We start from the raw sequence: 6000 nt of genomic DNA, 5'->3' as shown, positions 1-6000 counted from the left end.
AATACTTTTGTTTGGTATATACACTTTAAAATGGAAACATTTGTGACTGCCAAAATTGATTTCCAAAGGATACTTTATGGTGAGCATCGACTTAAAAGATGCATACTATTCAGTACCCATTCATAAGGATCATCATAGATACCTAAAATTTACTTGGATGGGGCAACAATGGCAGTAAAAATTGTTGCCTAATGGTCTAACATCAGCCCCAAGACTGTTTACCAAGCTATTAAAACCAGCCCTGGCAATATTAAGAAAACAAAAACATATTGTCTTGAAGATATTTTGATAATAGGCAAAACCATGGAATTAGCTAATTCAGCAGTATTAGCTACTAAACATTTATTTGAAACCTTAGGCTTTGTCATACATCCAGATAAATCTAAGTTAGTGCCATCCACAACTATGGACTATCTGGGATTCACAATTAACTCAGTCCACATGTCCGTAATGTTGCCAAAAGAAACATCAGTAGAATTGGCACAAACCTGTAACAAATTAATGGTTAACAATCAACCAACCATTCGACAAGTGGCAAGAGTAATTGGAAAATTAGTAGCAGCATTTCCAGCTACCCAGTTTGGACCTTTGCATTATCAAAACTTACAAAGAATAAAGGTGCAAGCGTTAAAACAACATGCAGGTCACTTTGACCGAACCATGAAATTGCCCATTGAAGCAATATCAGAGTTACAATAGTGGAAAGAGAACATTTGGCATAGTTCCAGTCCCATCATTATCAATACCCCACCATTAACAATACAAACAGATGCCAGTGCTCAAGGCTGGGGAGCAACTAATACCATATCCAGCACGGGTGGTAGATGGACTAATCTAGAATCATCACTACTACAGACACTGGGCATAAACTATTTGGAAATGTTGGGTGCGTTCTATGGTTTAAAAGCATATTGTTCAAATATGCACCATTTGCATGTTCGTTTGCAGATTGACAATACCACAGTGGTGGCCTATATTAACCATATGGGCGGGATAAAATCGATATCATGTGATAATTTGGTCAACACAATCTGACAATGGTGTGTCGACAAACATATTTGGCTATCAGCAACTCACCTACAAGGTAAGCTAAATACAGTGGCAGACACCAGGTCACGCAAGTTCAATGATAACACCGAATGGATGTTAAACCTCAAAGTATTTGCTGAAATTACAAAACAACATGGAACACCAGATATCGACCTCTTTGCATCCCGACTGAATCACAAGGTACCGATGTATGTTGCTTGGGAACCAGACCCTGAGGCAGCGACGGTGGATGCATTCGCGCTGAACTGGGGGAACTATTTTTTCTATGCCTTTCCCCCCTTCTGCCTCATCAGTCAGGTACTACGCAAAATACAGATGGACTCTGCTTCAGGCATTTTGGTAGTACCTGACTGACTGATGGTTCCCAGTGGTCCTTGACAGGGTCGTTGAAACACCCATGACCATTCCCAGCGGACCAGAACTACTGATCCACCCTGCATCAGAAGAAAGTCACCCATGCAATGACAGAATAAACCTACTGGTTTGCAGATTCTAAAAAGATCTTTGCTGGACCTGGGATTGTCAAATAGGACCATGGACATGATGACAGCATCTCACCGACTTTCCACCAAGAAACAATATCTCTCGAGCATAAGAAGATGGGAAACATACTGCTTGAGAACAGGGACAATCAGCAGATAAACCACCATTACAAATGTACCGGAGTTCCTGGCCAGCCTTCACCACGATGAAAGTCTGAGCTATAGCACTATCAATTGTGCTAGAAGTGCACTGTCAGCCTACCTAAGTCAGGCACCAGGACACAGGCCATAGGGTCCCATCCGCTGGTGGCCAAATTAATGAGAGGGATCTTCAATTCCAACCCCCCTAGACCTAGGTACACCAAGATCTGAGATGTCAGCGTTGTCCTGACATACCTAAGGGGATGGCCACCAGCCAGTTCCCTCACTCTGGAACAGCTAACCCTGTAAACGGTCATGCTGATTGCCTTAGTCTCAGCACAAAGGGTCCAGTCCCTTTACCTACTCAGACTGGACAATATGGTCGTAACATCAGACCAAATAACATTCACCATTCAGGAGCTAGTAAAACAGAGCTGACCAGGAACCTCAGAACTCATTATGGAATTCTGGGCGTACTCACCTGACCCCCGTTTATGTGTCATGACTCACCTTCTACTATACATCAACACAACCAAAGATTCCCAAGAGAGAAAAAAAGCACTATGATCGGATGTCAAGTCAAACCATCTCTAGATGGCTCAAACATGTATTGGGAGCTGCTGGAGTGGATACTGATATTTACACATCCCACTCCTCCAGGGCAGCATCCACGTCGGCGACTAAAATAATGGACGTGCCATTAGAACACATCCTGGCAATAGCGGGGTGGTCCATGGAAATAATGTTTCAAACGTTCTACAACAAGCCATTAGCAAAGGTACACAAAATGCTGGAGAAACTCAGCGGGTGCAGCAGCATCTATGGAGCAAAGGAAATAGGCAACGTTTCGGGCCGAAACCCTTCTTCAGACTGATCGGGGGAGGGGGGGGGGGGCAGGGACAAGAAAGGAAAAAGGAGGAGGAGCCCAAAGGCTGGGGGATGGGAGCCATTAGCAAAACCTGTTTTATTTGCAGAGAGAATTTTAGACTCTGCAAATATATAATTTAAGCCCAGGGGAGCATTATTTTTCTTTGTTATTGTTTTCAAATAAATACCATTATTGTTTATAAACAAATTCATGTTTGATTACGATAACATACTTCCTCCCTTGGATGACTTCGGCAGCGAGTGAAGTATGAACTGTTACACGGTTTGAAATCACAGATCTTTAAAATCTTCACGTAGTCACTCACGTGACTCGGAAGTAAAATAGTAAGATTAAACGAGAACTTACCAGTTTGAAGTTTGATCATTATTTTATGAGGAGTTACGATGAGGGATTACGTGCCCTCCGCTCCCACCCTCAATTATAGAGATCAACAGATAACTTAATTCTCCTTATCTTTACTATGTTTATTTCAATTATTGTGTTGTTTCTGTGATTCCACACCGCTGCTTTGAAGCATGCTGGTGGGGTCTTCACATAATCCCTCATCGTAACTCCTCATAAAATAAAGATCAAACTTCAAACTGGTAAGTTCTCATTTAATCTTACTATTAGCTCCAATTAGGTAACTAACTAATTATATGCTTTAATTTCAGGTCATCCAAGTAAGATTGTTTCATATTTGTTTCAGACTGCTTCAATCTATAATAACCGAAAATTTCATTCAGTTCTCTTAAAATTTAAGAAAGTTATGGACTTTTGTTCACGGCTTTTGGATTAAGTCGATGGAAAAGCAATAGGGAACAAGATGTTAATTTCCGAGTATGAAAATGCCATAACTGTTTTAATACTGAAGATATGAAAGTGAATTATGTAGCAAATTAAACTTCTTTGTATGCTTTATCTGAAGGGATAAATTGCAGACTTGATTTATAAAATCACAACATTTCATTGAAAATAAGTGCAGGAGGAGGCCATTCGGCCCTTCGAGCCAGCACCGCCGTTCATTGTGATCATGGCTGATCATCTCCAATCAATAACCCGTGCCTGCCTTCTCCCCATATCCCTTGACTCCACTAACCCCGAGAGCTCTATCTAACTATCTCTTAAATCCATCCAGTGACTTGGCCTCCACTATGGCAGGGAATTCCATAAATTCACAACTCTCTGGTTGAAAACGTTTTTTCTCACCTCAGTCTTAAATGACCTCCCCTTTATTCTAAGACTGTGGCCCCTGGTTCTGGACTCGCCCAACATTGGGAAAAATTTTCCTGCATCTAGCTTGTCCAGTCCTTTTATAATTTTATATGTTTCTATAAGATATCCCCTCATCCTTCTAAACTCCAGTGAAAACAAGCCTAATCTTTTCAATCTTTCCTCATATGACAGTCCCGCCATCCCAGGGATCAATCTCGTGTACCTACGCTGCACTGCCTCAATCACAAGGATGTCCATCCTCAAATTAGGAGACCAAAACTGGACACAATACTCTAGATGTGGTCTCACCAGAGCCCTATACAACTGCAGAAGAACCTCTTTACTCCGATACTGAAATCCTCTTGTTATGAAGGCCAACATTCCATTAGCTTTCTTCACTGTACCTGCACGGCAACTTTCAGTGACCGGTGTACAAAGACAGCCAGGTCTCGCTGTACCTCCCCATTACCTAACCTAACCCCATTGAGATAATAATCTGCTCCCTTGTTTTTGCTGCCAAAGTGGATAACCTCACATTTACCTATATTATACTGCATCTGCCACGCATCTGCACACTCACTCAACCTGTCCTGGTCACCTGCAACCTCCGAACATCCTCTTCACAGTTCACACTGCCACCCAGCTTTGTGTCATCCACAAACTTGCTAGTGTTGCTCCTAATTCCTTCTTCCAAATCATTAATATATATGGTAAATAGTTGCGGCCCAAACACCGAGCCTTTCGGCACTCCATTTCCTTGAGATGAGAAAAACATTTTTCATGCAGAGAGTGGTGAATCGCCTGAAAAGGACCCGTTCACTCCTACTCTTTGCTTCCGGTCAACCAACCAATTTTCAATCCATGTCAACACCCTACCCCCAATACCATGTGCTCTAATGTTACTCCCCAGTCTCCTGGTCTCAAAGGTTTTCTGAATGTCTAGATACACTACATCCACTGACACCCCTTCATCCATTTTACTTGTCGCATCCTCAAAAAATTCCAGATTAGTCAAGCAAGATTTCCCTTTCATAAATCCACGTTGACTTCGACTAATCCTTTTACTGCTATCCAAATGCCCCATTATTACCTCTTTAATAATTGACTCCAGCATCATTCCCACCACAGGTCAGGCTAACTGGTCTGTAATTCCCTGTCTTCTCTCTCGCTCCTTTCTTGAAAAGTGGGATAACTGTAGCTATCCTACAATCCACAGGAACTGATCCTGAATCTATTGAACATTGGAAAATGATCACCAATGCGTCCACTATTTCTAGAGCCACCTCCCAGAGGACCTTGGGATGCAGACCATCAGGTCCAGGGGATTTATCATCCTTCAGTCCCATTAGCCTACCCAATACTATTTCTCGCCTGATAAAAATGTATTTCAGTTCCTCTACCCCCTTAGATCCTCTGTCCTCCAGTACATCTGTGAGATTGTTTGTGTCTTCCTTAGTGAAGACAGATCGAAAGTACCTATTCAACTCTTCTGCCATTTCCTTGAGATGAGAAAAACATTTTTCATGCAGAGAGTGGTGAATCGCTGGAACTCTCTGCCACAGAAGGTAGTTGAGGCCAGTCCATTGTCTATATTTAAGAGGGAGTTAGATGTGGCACTTGTGGCAAGAGGGATCAGGGGGTATGGAGAGAAGGCAGGTATGGGATAGTGAGTTGGATGATCAGCCATGATCATATTGAATGGCGGTGCAGGCTCGAAGGGCCCAATAGCCTACTCCTGCACCTATTTTCTATGTTTCTATGTTTCTATGTTTCCTTGTTTCCCATAATAATTTCACCTGTGTCTGCCTTCAAGGGACCCACATTTGACTTTGCTACTCTTTTTCCCTTAAAATATCTAAAGATCTATTGACCAACCCTGCATTCAAACCATCTCTTATCGACAAAACATATAAACAATGTGATAGACTGGGGATTAGGAAAGTAGGAGATATGTATGAATTGGGCAAATTTTTATTATTTCAACAATTAAAATTAAAATTTAAACTGAAGGATAATCAATATTTCAAATATACTACAGATATGTGACTTTATGAAGAAATATACACATAGATTTCAAACTATATTTTTAGACCCTTTAGAAGAAGCAATTAAGGCTGATTCACAAAAACTAATATCATACTTTTATAATAATATATTAAATAGAGAATTACCCTCAACAGAGGCACTAAGAGAAAATTGGGAACATGAACTAATGAGAAAGATCCCGAAGGAAAGATGGGAAAA

This window comes from Amblyraja radiata, chromosome 35 (assembly GCF_010909765.2).
Source record: "Amblyraja radiata isolate CabotCenter1 chromosome 35, sAmbRad1.1.pri, whole genome shotgun sequence".
Taxonomy (NCBI): domain Eukaryota; kingdom Metazoa; phylum Chordata; class Chondrichthyes; order Rajiformes; family Rajidae; genus Amblyraja; species Amblyraja radiata.
Note: the sequence above shows the minus strand (reverse complement) of the source record.